At 43.7% G+C, this 19,782-nt stretch overlaps 1 non-coding gene across 1 annotated transcript; it reads right to left on the bottom strand.

The window, feature by feature from the left end:
- Positions 1 to 19,437: 19,437 nt before the first annotated feature.
- LOC123647909 lies at positions 19,438 to 19,540 on the bottom strand. Its single transcript, XR_006738433.1, has one exon. It is a non-coding gene; the product is annotated as a small nucleolar RNA U13 (small nucleolar RNA).
- Between the last annotated feature and the right edge of the window lie 242 nt (positions 19,541 to 19,782).

The raw sequence follows: 19,782 nt of genomic DNA on the forward strand, positions 1-19,782 counted from the left end.
TCATATATGACCCAGTCCACTTCACCAGGGAAGAAGCCTTTATAGGAATTTGGGACTGGCTAGTAATAAAGCGTGTGCATTTTTAGGGAGTGTCTCCTCTGCACAAGACTTATTGGGAATGGTGGGCACAGTCAGCAGCCAGCAGAAAATAAAAGATTTCCTGACCACTAACCCTTGATGTAAAAAGATATTTTGTAGGCAGGTAACAGAAAACCTAACTAAAAGTGGGCACGAGGATTGAGCAAATTTATCATGTCATACAGTAAGAAATCCAATAATTCCAGGACAACTCAGCAATTCAATGGCATCATCAGGAGTACATCCATTCAGTTCTACCGAGGCCCTGCGTGTGGACCTTTGTCCTCAGGCTTATCCCCTTGCAGTTTTGAGATGGCAACAGCACTCCATGCACCAAAACTGTAATGGACCAAAAACAGGGACCCAATACCCCATCTTGAGTCCCTTTCTAAGAGGGAGCTGGAGGAAACTCTTGCCCAGAAGTCCCCAGCTGCTTCCCCTCCTGTTTCATTAACTGGCTCTGTTTTTCTAGGGTGGCCATAGCAAAGTAACACAAACCAGCTGGCTTAAACAAGAGATATTTATGCTCTCACAGTTCTGGAGGCCAAAAGACCAAAATCAAGGTGTCAGCTGAGCCATGTTCTCTCTGATGACTCTAGGAGACAATCTGTTCCATGCCTTTTTCCTAGGTTCTGGTGGTTTGCTGGCAATCCTTGGCATTCCTTGGCTTGTAGATGCATCACTCCAATCCCTGCCTCCATTGTCACATACATTCTCCCTGTGATTGTCTGCATCTTCACATGGTGTTTTCTTCACCTGTCATATTGGATTAGGGCCTTCCCTAATAACATCGTCTTAATTACGTCTGCAAACAAGATCACATTCACAAGTACCAAAGGTTACAATTTCAACTTGTCTTTTTACGGGATACAATTCAACCCACAGGCTATGCCAAAGCAATCATTGGTAAGGGGACTGATGTACTGAGTTGACTTAGATTATTGAAGTCGACGCCCTTGGGCTGGAGAAGGGCCTCATCTCCTCTGAAGTATATGGCTGAAATTGGGTTTGATCAGCAAGAAGAGAAAAGACCACTGGGACACAGTGTGAAGACACACTATGTGAGAACACAAGAAGGTGGCTGTCTGCAAGCCAAGAAGAGAGGCCTCACCAGAATCCAACTATGCCAGCACACTGATCTCAGATTTCTGCCCTCGAGAACTGGGAGAAAATAAATTTCTGTTGATTAAACCACACAGCCTGTGGTATTTTGTCACGGCAGCCAGAGCAAACTAAGACAATTCTCCAAATATTCTTCTCTCTTATTCTTTTAGATTATAAACTCCTATAAATTAGAAACTGATTGCATCTGTAAGAAGCTCTTTGAGTACAATTTTTATCAATTATATCGCTAAGGAGATTTGCTCCCTCCAATATACTTTGCTAAAGTCTTACTACTAAATGCATATTATTATAACTAGGATTCTTTTCTGTTTGAGTAGCCCAGCCTGCCTTTCTTACTTATGTCTGGTGTTCCACTTGTAATGAAAGAAGTGTTTTAGTTGGCTTTTTTTAGCCAAAAGAGGCATCTCTTTATTGTGCCTCTATCTGACAATGGCCTCCTACTCCGCCCGCTCCGCAGGCAGAAACGTGGAAACCGTAACACTTCCTGTATAGAATTCAGCATCTCCTCCATGGGGGATGATGTGACGGCTTCATAATCACTCTCCTGAGTACTCCATCACCCCAGCACCACTCTCAAATGAACTTGTCCTTGTCATAAACACCTTTCAAGCTGTCTTCATATTTATGCTTATGAAGGCAGCTGAAGAACAAAACAATCAGGGCTTAGAGATCGTCCATCTGATGGAATTTAATGCGTGAGTACTTGCACAATGTGATCTTAATTTCCTGCATTTAACTACTTGTGCTGGGCCAAGAAGGAAAAAGAACACAAGAACTAAAAGACTCTCTTCAGAAACTGCCCACCCAGCAGCTCTGAATCGTAATCTCAGAGCTGTAGGCAGGAGCGATCTGTGTGTTCTTTGTTGCCATGAGGATGCAGACAGAGGAAGGAGTACCAAAAAATTAGAACCCCCTTCCTTTGAAAGCAGCTGGCATTCTCCTTTAAGAGGAAGGGCCTGTCACTGCACTCAATGGACCTCACTGATGTCTTGGCAACAGCAGGAGAAAAAGGTCCAAGCAAGAGTTGATTGGCCGGAGTGTGTTGAGAGTGTCAAGGACTTAATAACAGACCCCAAACCACAAGACTTAAGGAAATTACCTAGAGAACTGAATATATTCAGATTAACTTTGCTATGTTTCTATCTCCACCATGGCAATTATGCAGACTGGAAAATCAGTCCTCTACACCCCTCCTCCTCACTCTCCTCCTATACGCTCGGCTGCCAAGTCCCAGTCACTCAATCCCACCACTTCCCTGCGCCTCTACCCCTGCTTTTCATTCCCACTGTCGCTCTTGCTCAGCTACTCAATAGCCTCCCACCAGCCAGCCACCCTGGCTCCAGGCTTTTGCCTCTACAAGACATCTTTCAGGAGAATTGTACTGCTATGAGGGGCATCGTTTACAAAATACAGAAACTTTATATGTCATGTCAGTCTTCTTTCCCTAAAACCTTCAATGATTCCCTATCACTATGGAATTTGGTCCAATAATAGCAATTTGGTTCATTATTGTGGCATTCAAGGTCCTCTATGATCAATCCTAAATTACCTTTCTAATCTCATCTCACATTATGCCCCTTGACACATCTGGACACACCAGACCACACACTGTTTTTCAAATCCTCTATACTGTCAGGCCCCTCAGTCTAGAACATTCTTCTTCACCTACTTCATCTCTTCATCCTTCAAGACTCTGTTCAAATTTCATTCGTCCTTCTAATTTCAAGTCACATTGCCTTCATTTATTCATTCAACAAGATAGGCTGAGTGTTTCCGTATGCATCTCATCAGAATCAATCACTAATTCTGTGTCTACCGGCCAGAAACTAAAGATGAAATCTGGGGATCTGTATTTTAATAAGTTCCCTCTGTTCTACCAAACAGCATTTGGGGTTTATTTGTAACAATTTCCTATCTATTTCACATGGAGAACTGAATCACAATAATGTCTTCATTTACAAAGCATTTTCAGTACATCATCACATTTAATCTTCACAACATTCCCACGAGGTGGATATTATAAATACCTCTCTTAATCAGATAAGAACACTGAGGCTCATACTTTGAAAATTAGCATAGATTAAAATGTAATTTTGTTCTGAGCACCCTCTTTAGGCTCTCTTGAGAAGCAGAAGAATGCTAAAGCATTGCAAACCCAGCACCTGGTAAGCACAGGTATAATACATGTCAAGGCCAGAAGGAGCCTCAGAGGTCAGTCCTTCAGACTAACCCGGTCCTTTTATAATTTCAAGTGCATTTTTCTATTTTTGAGCTCTTTACCTTGAATGTCTTCTATTTGCAGTAACAAATGCCCATGAACTCCCATCAGGCAATCACTATATGTTCTAGAGACTGAGTAGTATTCAATAAAAATTAAATTCGTTTGCCAATAGGGAGCAAAACTGCTGAGGAGTGTAAATTGGACTCCCAGCAATGTGGACAGAGCGTACTGCCAAAAGCCAGGTCCAAGTGTTCCTTGCCATTGTGCAATCTCACCAGCAACAAGTTTTGAAGGAGTCAGCTTTCCATGGGTCTCTCTCCTCTCCTTATTGATGTTCATTCTAGAACATTTTTAGAAGACGCGCAGCAAGAACGCTCATGTAACTGCAGTAGAATGAGTGAACCAAGACAAAGTCATTTCAAAAATATCTTCACTGGATATTGACCTGGTTCCTTTCGGGCAGGGAAGTTGTGCTGGGAAACTCAAAGAGGTCCCAGCGAATGGAGTGGGAGCTGCTGAGCAGTAGCAGGCGAGAGAGAAGTAAGCAAGAATTGCTGAGTTTGGCTCTGTTTTCAGCCAAAACTCTAGTTGCAACAATATGTATCTGGACACTGGGCGCAAAATTACAACATGATCCTGTGTCTTATCTTACTGTTCTTTGTGCTGCCTTACTTATCAAGGAGCAAAATGGATTCTAAGCAAGAGTAGCTTGCAGAAAAACACGTAGTCACTGTGCTCCTGATAGCCAGAGCTGATAGCAAATAAGGTAAAAATCATGCTGTATTCTTAATCCCAACATTTTTAATTATATGGACTTATACCAACAACAATGTATAACACTAATTGTCCTTGTTTACTGCAGTGTAGAATAAGCCCACATTTTGAAGTCTCTCAGACCTCTGTTCAAATCTCATCTCAGAAACTTCAGTATGTTTTTGTATAAATAATTTATCTCTGAGCTTTCAGTTTTCTTACCTGTAAGGAAGGCTTTTTCTTTTCTTTTCTTTCTTTTTTTTTTTTTTTTTTGAGACAGAATCTGGCTCTGTTGCCCGGGCTAGAGTGCCATGGTGTCAGCCTAGTTCACAGCAACCTCAAACTCCTGGGCTCAAGCCATTCTTCTGCCTCAGCCTCCCAAGTAGCTGGGACTACAGCCATGAGCCACCATGCCTGGCTAATTTTTTCTATATATTTTTAGTTGTCCGGCTAATTTCTTTCTATTTTTTAGCAGAGACGGGGTCTCGCTCTTGCTCAGGCTGGTCTCGAACTCCTGACCTCGAGCGATCCTCCCGCCTCAGCCTCCCAGAGTGCTAGGATTACGGGCGTGAGCCACCACGCCCAGCCTAAAGAAGGTTTTTTCTGAGTTTTAAAGTTAGTGCATAAAAATACCAGGCACTATAATATGGAAAATGTGTTCAGTGTCATTACTGCCCTGATCCTCAGTGGCTGCTTTCCTCTGATTAGTAATTCTCTTAATTTTAGATTTGTGTGGCCAAAATCAGGCAGCTCTCGTTTGGCTACTTTGATTATAACTAGGGTATTAAAAAGGGTTGAAATAGACCTAAACTCAGTATTACTTATGATTTGAGAAGTTTTTTTCATTAATGAAGATGAGCTGTGTTAAAGTATTCATGTCCTCTCACTAGCTCTCCCTTGTGACCAAAGACACTTCACTGTCATGGTACTAAAGCTTTTGTAATTCATAACTAAATAGTCCATAGTGGTCAAAGGTACAGGCTTTTTAAAACTCACTGGATTAAATTTTAGCTCTGACTTTATGCATGTGTGACCTTGGGCAAGTCACTTAACCTCTCTGTGCCTCAGTTTCCCTGTTGTGAAAATGCAGGAGACTATAGTACCTACTTCCCAGGCTTAGTGTGAAGAGTAAAGAGGTAATTTATGATGGCCGGGCGCGGTGGCTCACGCCTGTAATCCTAGCACTCTGGGAGGCCGAGGCGGGTGGATCACTCAAGGTCAGGAGTTCGAGACCAGCCTCAGAAAGAGTGAGACCCTGTCTCTACTAAAAATAGAAAGAAATTATCTGGCCAACTAAAATATATATAGAGAAAAAATTAGCCGGGCATGGTGGCACATGCCTGTAGTCCCAGCTACTCGGGAGGCTGAGGCAGTAGGATCGCTTAAGCCCAGGAGTTTGAGGTTGCTGTGAGCTGGGCTGATGCCACGGCACTCACTCTAGCCGGGGCAACACAGCGAGACTCTGTCTCAAAAAAAAAAAAAAAAGAAAGAAAGAGGTAATTTATGGAAAGCCCTTACAATAGTACCTGGTACATAGCAAGTACTAAATAAATGATAACTATTATTATTGTTGTTGCTATCATTATGATTTTATAATAATTATTATGTCCAAGTCAAATGTTCCAGGTTGATGTCATTAACAATTAGTTTTTAACCCATTAAGCTATAGAAAAACTACTACTGAAAAATACTGCAGTCATTCCAAGCTAATTACCTTATTTCTGCCTTGAAAAAAGAAGGTAAGCTCAACTTAAAAGCAATTAGCACCCATGTCAAGCTGTGTTGTTTTGCACTTGCAACATGCACAAAGCTGTGAGCTTCCCGGTGAGCACCTTGAAGCAGTCTCATTCAAAAAAGCACTGGCTGGACAGTAAAATCATTCAAAGCACTCTGAGTTACCACGGCATCCTCAAGCAAACACTGAAGAGGAGTGGCTGAGGGTGAATGTCCACACGGCTGCTGCCTGCACACCCTCTCCAACACCCCCTTCACCGCGCTCTTCCCCAGCCTGACTGCCCCAAACTCAGCCCACACAGCCTCCTTCCTCCTTGCAGTAGTCATTGTTTTTCTCTCCTTAGGAACTCTCTGCTTTTTCAGAAAATATCCATCTAGCTCTTGAGTTTCCCTTTTCTGCCCATCTCTCCTATTCTAAACTCAGGTGTTGTTCCTAAGAAGGAAATTTATAGCAGTAACTCAAATATTTCAGCTGAAACACTCCCCAAAACTCTTCTGAGTGGGTAAGAAGAGATTGCTTGTAATTTCCTTTTTCCCTAATTCGTATAGAAAGATGAATATTTATGCCATCATGATACAGATTTCTCTACCACTCTGGAGCTAGTGTAAGTGTAGTTTCACACTTTTCAAGTGGCTGAATTTTAATTTTCACAAAGATAGATTCTGGCTCGCGTGGACACACCCACCGCAAGAGTTGGCAGCCTGCGGTTTAGTGAACATGCGCCCTCTTGCTTGTGTGTGGACATCGCTATGGTTTAAATGACGGTGTTGCCTCTGAAATTCATGCTGAAACTTAGTTCCCAATGCAATGCTATTGAGAGGGACGGACTTTGGGAGGCGATTAATTCGGGAGGGCTTTACCCCTGTGAGTGAGATTAGCATCCTTATAAAAGGGCTCAAGGTTGAAGGGAGTGTTTTGTAGCCCTTCTGCCTCGTGGGCCATGTGAGGACACACCACTGGGCTCCTCTGGTGGTCATGGCAACAAGGTGCCACTTGGAAGCAGTGAGCAGCCTCCATCAGACACCAATGCCAGCCCCTTGATCTTGGACTCCAGAACTGTCAGAAATAAATTTCTGTTCTTTATAAATTACCCAGTGTCAGGCATTTTGTTACAGCAGCACAAATGCTCTAAGACAGACATCCATCTTTACACCCCAATATACAGCTCCTTTCGGAACTCAGTTACCTAACAGAGTGGCTGTCATATGTCCCAGCTACTTGGGAGGCTGAGGCAGGAGGACCACTTGAGCCCAGGAGTTTGAGGCTGCAGTGAGCTACGATGACGCCATTGCACTCTAGCCCAGGTGACAGAACAAGGCCTTCTCGCAAAAAAAAAAAAAAAAGTGAAGACGGAAACAAAATAATAGCTTAGCAGGCTATATGCATGGTGAAGCCGTGAATTGAGATTGAAGAAGGATCCGAAGGTTCCCTTTGAGGCTGTTCTATGGTGTCCGCGGACAGATGCTCTGGCAGCCGGTTGGAGATGTGTGCCCAGAGCTGGGCAGAGAGGGCGGGCACTGCACCAGGACCGCAAGGAGGTCAGAGCTGACCTCGCTCGTGTTTGGAAGGAGCGCAATGAGTCGTGGGTGATGCGTCTTCCTCTCTGTCTCTGACACAGGGATGCGGAAATGTCAGAACTCTCATCCCCTCTTCCCAGTGCTCTGCCCAGCTCAGTCAGCTGCATAACTTTGGCTTCCATCCCAGTTCAATTATTCGGTTCCATTGTCCCCATAAATTTATTTGTACTTGTCAGAATGTGTCCCAGTTTTTGGCTTGGACAACATGATCACCTTAGTCATCAGTCATCCATAAAACACATCTTCTGTCACTGGACTGCACACACTCGTTTCATCCCACCAAGGCGCAGACAACCCCTGACCTGGTCCTGAACAAGCATAGACCCCATCAGGGGTCCCCGCATCCTCCCAGGTTTTACCAGAGCCCCTCTATCTTAGAACTCTCTGCAAAAAGAAAAAAAAAAAAAATCCAGGGACTCTTAGAAAAACTGGCTCAAGAAATGGAAGAAAGAAAGAGGTGATGAAGGAAAAGAGGCCAGCTTAAGAGAGATGATCCCAGGTGAAAGTCCAGGTATAGCTGATCTGCCTTAAAGCACTGTCCGCAGCAAAAGTGTCAGAAAACAGACTGCGGAAGCAATTAATCGTCTGAGGAGCACTTCATTCTCACAACGTCCAAGAAGGGCGTTGTTAACCTCCCGCACTGCAGATTCTGGAATTGTTCCCTGTGTCACTTCCTGAAATTCTCCATCCAGTTCCTTTAAAAACGTAAACAACTCAGAGAAGCTTAAGGGGTATGGGGCATCTACTACCACCATAAATCAATGGGTGCCTTCCTGAGGCAGCCACAAGGAGATGGGAGCCTTGATGCAGGGCACAGAGGGCAAGGGGTTGTTTATTTTGTTAAAGTTGGACAGCTGCCAGAGGCACTGAATATTTAATTGCTACTGCAGGGAGAGGATAATTTCTGAAGCAGAGAACCTCCCATAGAACAGAAGGCTTGAGGCGGCCTGAGGCAGCTTGAGGGCCCTTGGACCGCGCCTGCTGAGAAGAGAGGCCTGGGGCCGGTGGCTTCTGCCTCCTCCCGCACGGCCCAGCACCTAGGATGCATCGCCAGGCCCCTCAGCCCCCTGCTAGCAACATTAGACCCACGTTTACGGGGAACTACAGAAAATGTCTACTATTCTTTATGTGGATGGCTCTGTTCTGAGTTCAAACGACCAAATGTAAAATGGACTTTTGGACTTGATCCGTGTTTAAGTTGGGAGCTGTCTGATAACCAGAGTAGCTAACACTCTTAAACACTTGCCGCTGTGCTGAATGCTTTGTCATACGAGTAATTCCATTTAATCCCTGCAACACTCTGTGATATCAGTCCTATTACCACAGTCATTTTATAGATACAGGAAGGTTTAGAAACTAAACGGCAGATCAGCAACCAGACTCCAATACAACACGCTCCTCAGGTGTGACACGGATCAACTGTGTTAGTGGTAGTCACTTGTTTTCATTCCGGAAAGAAGAAAGATTGTCACTCAGCAAGGCGATTCTGGGCACCATTCTCGCAGGAGGTGGTGTGAGCGATGGCTGGGAGCAGGCGCCCTGCGCCAAACAGACACGGGCTCAAGTTCGGATTCCGCCACTGTCAGCTGAGCTGCCCTGGGCAAGTTGCTCACTCTCTCTGAAAACTAATACATTCAGCTTTAAAAGGAGGGGAAACAATGCCAACCTCATAGAAAGGGGGTGAAGATTAAATAACGTGGACGTAAAGTGTGCCTGGCCCTTAATAAGAATTCAGAAAATGGCAGGGACCACACCCCCCAACTGCCACCCCTGCTTTGGAGGCAGAAATGTAAGCGCAGGAGGGAACACTTGGAAATAACACACTACCTAACAAGAGACTGGGACAGGTTCACCAAAAGAGTAGTCAGATAATGGCAGATTTCTTCTTTCAATTCTCAGGAACTTTATCATGACACAGTAAATAGGATTCCCCCCAGCAACATACATGCAGGCAGATCATCAAAGTATTTCCACACAGCCCATCGCAGCAGCCAACCTCATAGCAATCCAGTTATATTTACAGTCCTCATCGGGAGTACCTACCGTTAACAAAAGAGAAAAATGATGAAAGTTCTCAAGCTAAATTGATTGGATCAATGGAACCAATCACGAAGTTAAAAAAAAAAAAAGCACAACAACAACTCCTTTATTTGGCTTTGCAATTTTGTCTATGGGATAGAAAGTACTGGAATACAAGGGGAAAAACACAAAAGACCATAATATATTCTAGAAATTGATTTTAACTCTTAGGGAAGGATGCATTACTTTAAAACTTTTCACAAATTTCAGTAGTACCTATGACTCAGTTTCTAAGCTCTTCTGCCACTGACAAGTTCTATTATCTTGGACAAGTTCCTTAACCTCTAGTTTTAGCTTCCTTACCTGCAACATTGGAATATAAGAATACCTTCTTTACAGAGTTGGAAAAGTTCAATAATCACCAAACAGATTCAATAGCTCCTTCCTCTTCTCCCACATAGCCTATGTTAGGCTCCGGTGATGTAATGGTGAACAAAAATGGTCAATACTCATCCGCATTATTGCTTTTCTAGGTGTTGCATGAACATGAGAGTGTTGCACACATAGGAAAAGGTCAGGAAGGAGTTTTATTGGGAGTGGGCTCATGGAGAGGTGTGAGAGTCTTAAGGCTGCTGTGGACACTCATGTCTTAGTTCATGGAGCCTACCTTGTCTAAACCTAGAAAGTCTTAATAAAAGAACCTTCCGAGGTTGGCATTATCATCATTTTATAGATGAGGGATCCAAGTCCCAGAGAGGTTAAGAAACTGTCCAAGATCACAAGGCTGGTAAGCAACAAAATAGGAATTTGAGCAGCCCTTCTGACCCCATGCTTCACAATGCTAATGCATTTAGCAGACAGACCACTTAGTTAAACTGTTATCACTCTCAAAGGGTATTTTTGCATTTTTCTACAGATTGAATTTTAAATATTAATATGAATTCATAAGATATTAACCCAGTAGGAAAAAGCATGCCTAGTTCTCAGATCATAGTCCTGAAACCCATTTCCCATTAAAATAAATGAAGGCGTCTTACAGAACTGGCTGGTTCCAGGTCTGGGGCAGGAAATGTACAAGATAAGCCTAGAACATCCTGACCTATCAGGAAGCAAGGAGGCGAGCAAAGGCTATGAGGCTTATGGCAAAAGGACATAAGAGCCAACCTACAGAGGCCCCCGCTGGCCAGAGATGGAACCAGTTGAGTTTCAAGAAAGGTAAGAAACGCGATGAATTAAAACCCAAGTAGGCTAAAATCTGTAAGTTCATAATAGTATGTTTTTTTAAATTGGTTACCTTCTAAGGATGACAGGAAACCAATTCATTATTTGAAAACTTAGTAAATAAAAGGAAATAAGCATTTATCCTGACTTTCCTGTATGAACTTTACCAATGGGTTACTTAAGTGAGGGGTAGTTTATTCTTATAAAATTATTTCAGTTTATAAATTAAAATGAAAGATAGAATTAGGATATAACCATTTTGCAACCCCTAGTGAATTAATAGATCTGAACATTGAATGTCAATGGCTGCTAACATGAAAGAAGAATGAAAAACAGACATTGTGTGTGCCCTGATAAAGAACAAACTACTATTAATACCTTTGGTCTTGCCAAAGAGATCCCACCTCAGTCGGATCAAGCTTCTGGATCCAGTAGCAAGTGTTCATGAGACTGAAATCCCATACGCTGCTGGTGTGAGTGTAAACTGGTACAACCACTTTGGAAAACTGTCTGGCAATACTGACTAAAGTTTAACTCTGTGACCCAGCCATTCCAATTCTAACTACATATCCAAGATGAGGGACACATAGATTCTCCAAAAGACCTGTACAAAAATGCTCCTAGTGCCTTTGCTATAAAAACCCAAAACTGGAAATAACCCAAATATCTGTTCACAGTAGAATGGATAAATAATGGCACAGCCATTCAATAGAATACTATGGGCCGGGTGCGGTGGCTCACGCCTGTAATCCTAGCACTCTAGGAGGCCAAGGCGGGTGGATCGCTTGAGGTCAGGAGTTTGACACCAGCCTGAGCAAGAGCGAGACCCCCGTCTCTACTAAAAATAGAAAGAAATTAGCTGGCCACCTAAAATATATATAGAAAAAATTAGCCGGGCATGGTGGTGCATGCCTGTAGTCCCAGCTACTCAGGAGGCTGAGGCAGAAGGATCACTTGAGCCCAGGAGTTTGAGGTTGCTGTGAGCTAGGCTGATGCCACGGCACTCACTCTAGCCAGGGCAACAAAGTGACACTCTGTCTCAAAAAAAAAAATAAATAGAATACTATGTAACAACTAACAACTAGGAACTAGAGCTGGGCACAGCAAGATGAATCTCACAGACATTATGTCGAGCAAGAGGCAGACACAAAAAGTAGGAACTGCCTGGGTCCACGGTCCATGTATACGAAAGTTAAGAGTAAGCACAACTAATAGATGGTTATAGAATTCTGAATAGCTCTTCGCTCTGGGTGGGGAGAGTGGGTATTGAACATTGTCAGGTGCTGGAAATAGTCTATATCTTGTTTTGGATGGTGATCAAGACCACTTTATACATATGTAAAAATTCATTGAGCTATGTCTACTGAATGCATGTTCTAGCTCCTCAAAAACAATAAAAAACAATAATATTCCATATAAACTTCCATAATTTTCAATCCTTAGTTACCATGCTAGTACATCGTTATTTCTTTTTTTAATCATTTCACATTTACCCTACAAATTTGTCTGCCAATTGCGTTAAAGTTCTGTTACAGTTCATCTTACCTTTCATACTGCCTGAAACTCTTGATCAAGAGCCAGCAGTTTCCTCCCCATCTCCCTTAGGTATAAAGATTCCATAACTAACAAACAAACAAACAAACAAACAAGGCCGGGCGCGGTGGCTCACACCTGTAATCCTAGCACTCTGGGAGGCCGAGGCGGGTGGATCGCTCGAGGTCAGGAGTTCGAGACCAGCCTGAGCAAGAGTGAGACCCCATCTCTACTAAAAATAGAAAGAAATTATCTGGCCAACTAAAATATATATAGAAAAAATTAGCCGGGCATGGTGGCGCATGCCTGTAGTCCCAGCTACTCAGGAGGCTGAGGCAGTAGGATCGCTTAAGCCCAGCAGTTTGAGGTTGCTGTGAGCTAGGCTGAGGCCACAGCACTCACTCTAGCCCGGGCAACAAAGCAAGACTCTGTCTCAAAAAAACAAAACAAAACAAAACAAACAAACAAAAAAACCCTTCTAGGTGAAGTACCCAGGCAGTGGAAGTCAATAAAAACGATCATACTTTGGCAAATCGCAGTCATTAATTAGTGAAGTCTAGTGTGCCTCTTTCTTTGTATGCCAAAAGGAGAGAATACCTACACTGCCGGCCTATCTCAGAGGGTGTGAGATTCAGTGGGGAGATGATTATGAGCATGATTTAGAAACCAGTAACGCACTTGTCAAATGTAAGCTTTTGTTACCGGCACCTATTACCGTGTACAACACAAAATAAATGCTCAATAAACAGCTATTGATTGATTCCTTGCCAGCCAGACAGCCAGGCTGCTTCAGAAAACCCTGTAGGACACATATTCAGTACACGTTATTTTTAAATATCTTATTGTCAACACCAATACCAAATTCTCAATCTTGTAGGCTTCCAGATCAGCCCTAGAGTGAGTTTTTACATAAGAGTGGAACACATGACAGATCTAGTCAACTGGGTGACAGGCCGGGGCCAGGCTGCACAGGATTGAGTCATAGAGAACTAAGGCCCCAGCAGCCACGGTGTGGGCAGGAGGCTCTTCTCAACACCCGGCAGCAGGTGAATGCTCGCAGGGAAGAGTGAGATGGGAGCAGCTGGGGGCACTGTAAGCCCAAGGCTGGGACTTTAGAGAGCAGAGACATCCTTGTCCCTAAGGTCAGTCTGACCCTGGTGTTGAACAGAAATTCTTTTCCCATGTGCACACTTTTGTCTCTTCGAGTTCCCAGTTCTGAACTTTTAAAATATCCCCACCATTCCAATTCTAGCTGCTCACTATGGTGATATTAAAAAGTCCAGAAGTTGTCTGTAAAAAGAGGATGCTGTCAGTTTGAAACTACTGATGCCCATTAGTTTTTTAAAACTGGCTGATATATTTTTCTTCAGGTTCGGAGAGTTGAGATTTGCTGTCCACTCATAGGAATTTTTTTTCTCCCTCTTTCTCTCCTTCCCTTCCACCCCAACTCTTCCTCCTCTTAACTCCTGTTTCTTCTATTAATATTTCCTAGGATCACCAGTCCACTTTTTAAAATTTTAAGGTATTACTGATATTTAGATTTCTTAGCATCAACCTCTTGTTTGCAGAGGCTCTAAGAATGGCGTTCCCTGCCACCCGCAGCTAACTGACCAGCTCACCCTTGCTGTTCACCAAGGCAGCTCCCAACGCCCTCCCCATCCGCCTGAAGGTCAAATGAGATAATAAATGTGAAAGTGCTTTGATGAGACAAGAAGAGCTATACAAATGTCAGGTGTTATTATTAATAATTCATGAACTGAAACACTAACACTCTCTAACCAGAGTAAACTGGTTCTTGGACTTAGATTTTTTATTCCACTTAGTCTCATTAGAGGATAGCTTTTACTAAAAACTGGAAATGAAGGGGTGGCTCATTCTCAACAAGTTGTTTGCATGCAAGACACTAAACATTAAAGACTTAATATGTCAAGAGAGACAATTAACTCAAAGTTAAAACCTATTGTACAGCATCCAAAAAGAAAAAGTTAGAACAAAAGGCTTTCAAGACTCTTCTATGTTGAAGCTTTAGGGAAGGTGCTGATTGCTCGAGGAATCAGCAGTCATTTAACAGGAGTCGATGACATCAGGCTGAGTCACGCTGGGGTAGCACTAGCATGAGGTCATTTTAAACTAATCAAGTGAGTGCTGCAGAAAGGTGCCACTCACCGTTTATTACCTCGACCAGCAACAAAAGGCCTGGATTTAGTTAATGGAAAGCAAGGGCTTAATGAATCAGACTAAATAAGGAGGGTGGTGGTAATTGTGTCATTAAGGCCTAATACTGAGAACCTGTCTGCTTCTTAAATTGGCCCTGAGGCCACTTTCCCGAAGGTGATTCTATGGTCACTTAAAAAGCTCCCTGCTTTCAGCTGTAGGGCCCTTCCCATTGCAGTCACTGAAAAGTAGTTTCTGGGTTCCTGGGAGTTTGTTCTGGGTCATTGGGAACGTTCATTATTGGTCTGCAAAAATGCTGGGAATGCCCCTCACATTCTCTCCCAATGGCAGATGTCTAATCAGCTAGTCAATGTGACTATTGAAAAAACACATACACACAAAAAAAAACTGAGGCTGAATATATCGAATGCCTTCTAGAAACCGTCACATCAGGCAAGCACACAAATGCTCCTAACTCAAGGAAGAAAGAGAAAGGGCTGTGTGGGGAGGGGGAGGCCAAAGGACTGCAAGTTTTTGTATCTGCTTGTGGGCTCGGGAACCCTCTCTAGAAAGACTCTCAATCGTGTGTAGGGTAGGCTGACGTAGAGACAAGAGGTAGAAGGGTGGGAGGGTTAGAAGTAATGAGGGTCTGAGAGACCTGCAGCGTGCCAGGGCTGGAAGAGTCAGGATAAATGAAAGGGATATTTTCAAGATGATGTACACGGAGTAATAAGAGAGAACTTTGGCTTTCAGCCTGGGGGTATGGGAGAGAAGTGAAATAATTAACCAACCTGAAGGAGTGGGGGGCAGGGCACATTTGAGGTGAAGTTTGGGATCTGCAAGCTTGAAGAGGGTAACCAGGCAAAGACCAAAAGGCAGGGACCCAGACGCAGGGTCCACTCTGCCCCTGCGATGGACCTACCTGGATGGAGCTCGGGTGAAGGAGACGTGACTCACCTGAGGGACCATCTACGGATCCAGAATGTTCGTTGCCAGTTCCAGGATGTGGTGAGAGGGGATGGCAGATGGGAATAGGGTGCAGCGTGGTGCAGAACAGCAGTTCCCAGCCTCCAGCCGGCATCCACATGCCCAGGAGCGCTTGTTAAAATACAGATCGCTGGGCTTCGCCTCCAGAGTTTCAGATTCGGTAGGTCTGCGGTGGGGCCTGGAATTGGCATTTCTTTCTTTGCTTTTTTTTTTTTTTTTAGACAGAGTCTCACTCTGTTGCCCTGGCTAGAGTGAGTGCCGTGGCGTCAGCCTAGCTCACAGCAGCCTCAAACTCCTGGACTCAAGCGATCCTCCTGCCTCAGCCTCCCGAATAGCTGGGACTACAGGCATGCGCCACCATGCCTGGCTAATTTTTTTTCTACATATGTATTTTAGTTGGCCAGATAATTTCTTTCTATTTTTAGTAGAGATGGGGTCTTGCTCTTGCTCAGGCTGGTCTCGAACTCCTGACCTCGAGCAATCCACCCGCCTCGGCCTCCCAGAGGGCTAGGATTACAGGCGTGAGCCACCGCACCCGGCCAGAATTGGCATTTCTAACCGGTCCCCAGGTGCTGCTCTGGAGACCACAGTTTGAGAACCACTGGGACATAGGAAGAAGAATGGGCTTTGGATGCAGAAGGATCTGAGATTGGTTTCCAGCTCAGTCAAGTTACTCAACCTCTCTGTGAGCTTCAGTTTTCTCAAGTGGAAAATGCAGAAATAAACTACTAACCTTGTGGTTTGTGGTGAAGATGAGAGGGTGTGGAGGTACGGAACCTATTAGCAGCATCTGGCAAGGCGCTGGCATTCCACGTGTGCTTTCTCATAGGCAGGTAGGTAGGATGGTAGGCAGGTAGGACGGTAGGTTAGGCAGGTAGGCAGACAGTCGTACAGGAGTGCAGAAACCTGCTAGATGTGGTCAGAGAGAAAAGATACGACACTGAATGTAAGCTCTTAAGGAGATGGGTCACAATCGTTCCCTAAGCCACAGAGCAGTCAGCCTCAGGTGCTTTTGTACCAGATACCTGTTTGCCATCAGGGTAACTAACTGTTTAAAGGTGGGGAGCAAAAATAAACATGATAACTAGAGAGGATCTGGTAAGTGACGATAAAGCAAACCCTGGTAATGCCTGGGCCTCGCTGTCGATTGTGTGGTGACCCTTGCAGGGGAGCTTCGAAAAAGGACACACACTCCTGGTCTCAGATGCTGCGGGTAGGAGGCAAAAGATGGGGCAGATTGCCATTGCCCTTGCCAAAACTCTTCTCTTCTTCCAGGCAAGGTTTAGGGCCTAGCACGGCACCAAAAACAGAGTACAGGCAGGAAAGAGGCAGAAGAGAAAAGAGGCGAAGGTAACAAATTCTATTATCTGCAAGACCTGCCACATAAGCAGTCCCCAACGTTTTTGGTAGCAGGGACCAGTTTCATGGAAGACATTCAATTTTTCCATCAAACGGGGAAGGGGAGGGTATGGAGCTTAGGCAGTGATGTGAGTGATGGGGAGCGACTGTAAATACAGATGAAGCTTTGCTCGCTCCCTGCCGCTCTTCCCCTGCTGTGCACACCCCCCACCCCTGGAAGTTTCATGGAAGACAATTTTTCCATGGACGGGAGAGGGGGGCGGTGGATCTCTGCAGCCAGGTCCCTAACAGCCTGGGGGTTGGGGACCACACTGCTACATAATTTGCAGGTCCCACTGCAAGATGAAGATGTGGGTGCCCTGGTTCAAAAAGCATTAAGCATTTCAAGATAGTGACTACAGTCATGAACCAAGCATGGGACCATCCTAAGCGTGGGACCTGTCACGTGCCCATGAAGCCAACGTTGGTTACAAGAGCACAGAATCCCCTATCGTGCTGTGGTACACACAGGGAAAAACACATAGCCTGTATTTGCAAACTCTGCAGCACAGTTCACTAGCCTTGGCAACCTTGCAGAATAAAAAAGAAGCTCCAAAAGAAAGAAAATCTCTTTTCTCCCATTTTAAATCCTTTAAATGCAGACTGGTACTTTAGAGCCTAATGTGGTCCTCAGAAGTGTTTTTGGATTCATATGACATTTTAAAAATTGAGGAAAGCGAATGCCTTCATAAAGGGCATGCCTTTGCCATTCCCATTCCTACCTGCCAGGCTCATGAAAGTGTATGACTTTGTAGACCTGGTTTGAATCCTGGACACGAAAGGTCAAAAGTTCCTTGTTTGGCATCCGTTATATAATATGATTAAACTTTTAAATCTGTAGTTTATGCTGGCCAGTAAATACATACTCACTCATGCTCCCAAACCTCCCCCTCCAACCAACCATGGCTTCATGGCCGAATCAGTGAGGCAGTGCCTACCTTAGACACCAGGAGGCAGTGTTGGCCAGCCGTCGGTTTGCAAGGCCACAAGTCAAGGAAATTTTTTTTTCTCTCTGTCTCGCTGAAGGACTGTAAACCCTTACTGTAAAGAGGTGAGGGGCCATTCTTAATTGTCTATATCACAGCAATTTAAATACATTAGCCTTATGGGGGGCACTGTAAAAGAAAAATGCAAAGGTACTTTTGATTGCCACAATTAACTCCATTGCATAACCATTCAACCTAAACCCACAGGGTCAAATTCTGGTTTCCAGACAGGCTGCAAGAGATTCTAGTGAATGACTGTTCCCAAACTGAATGAGAACTTGAATTCTCTTTTCCCGGGTAAGTTTGCAATGCACTGAAGCCCAAGGCACTGGCTTTGACTAGAAAGGAGGGACATTCCCATTTAACTCCTATGGCCTGAGGCTTAACAGTTTTCCTTGTTGGCAAAACAAGGTAGAAATGATACTGAAAGAAGCTAGTAATTGTCTAGCTCCCAAGGTGACTCCCTGAGCTTACAGCAGGGCCAGTGAGCAATTCCACCCCCACGAGGCCCCAAATCCCTCCCGTCCCAATTCTGGAAAAAGCCAGCAGCTCGTGTCTTCAGGAAATATTGAGTTCCCAAGAAGGGGTACAGGAAGAGCTATACATTAGTTTCTCTCTTCTTATAGGATATTAAAGGAGATAATTCATGTACACAAATAACTATATATGACATTGCATTAATATTTAAGGAAATAATATGAATTTCACCATCCTTGCCTTCAGATTTTCAGATGGGGTAGGCAGTAATTTTTTATGATAGGAATAATCTGGTTTAACAAAAGGGTGGCACTACATTTCTAGGGGCAGTGGGTAGATCTCTCTATGTCTAAAAGGATGAGTTGAAGCACTTTGTAAAAGGCCTTGAATGCCAGGTTAGAAATGCAGAGTTGAACATATCCAAATCAAGAGACAGTTAAGATTTGTACAAAAGAACCATCTGAGAAGTATCCTGCAGGGAGATCTGGCAGACAGTGTTGAGTAATATAGATTGAGGAAAATACAGCTCCTGTGGGGGAGGTGGGGCTCAGGCTATTTCATGTGAATCCAACTCCCTCACTTTGGGCTGTGTGTCCTTGGGCAAGGTAGCTAACCTCTCTGAGCCTGATCCTCATTGTAAAACAGGGTTAATAAGGGCATGAACCTCACAGGGTTGAACCGTAGATTACACAGATGATTTATGTAAGACTGGCATATAGTAAATGCTCACTAAATATTCATTCTTGATGATGATGACATGGTGAGGAAACTGCAGTTCAGATTAAAACTAACAAAAGCAAAACTGGGACACAACTGATTCAGATAGTGTTTTCCTTCCTTGCACATACATTTTAAGAATTTGGGAAAGTCCTCTTGTCCTAAAATATCTCCCGCAATTCTTGATCTTCATGTCAAAGCACAAATTCTTTGATAAATCTAGAACCTGAGGTAGCTCCATTTTCATTACTCTGAGGAGGGAAGCCTAATTAGTTGATTATCATGGTTAATGAATTTCTAGTTCATATAGAGTCTATATAGCTGAGAGTTAAAATTTTCTTTCAATTTAATCCATTTATTTTCTTTTCAGTTAGTGAATTTGATAGTATCGATAAACATGCCATACAATAAAATGTATTGAAACTTGTTTTCACTTTAGGAAATACATTTCCTTCATGTCGGATGGGTAACATGTAACCTGGTAAGAAGGTTTGAGGGAGGCACGTCTTATATATGAGCGTGAAAACCCCATCATCATGCTTAGGGGCTACAAAAGGATCTCCTTACATTTTTAAAGGTTATCTTGATTCTTAAAGTTTACTTTTCCAACTTAAAAAAATCACATGAGTATCTGATTATCTTATTTATGCAAGTGAAATTCAGATAATTCAGATATGGAAAGTCTTCAGCTATCATAATATATGCTATGCAATAGATAATGATGCTATAACAGCAAAAACAAGCAAACAAACCTTTCACCAAAAGTAATTAACCTTTTATCTAACTCAAAGCAAGCTTACT

The sequence above is a fragment of the Lemur catta genome, chromosome 11 (genome assembly GCF_020740605.2).
Source record: "Lemur catta isolate mLemCat1 chromosome 11, mLemCat1.pri, whole genome shotgun sequence".
NCBI classification, from domain to species: domain Eukaryota; kingdom Metazoa; phylum Chordata; class Mammalia; order Primates; family Lemuridae; genus Lemur; species Lemur catta.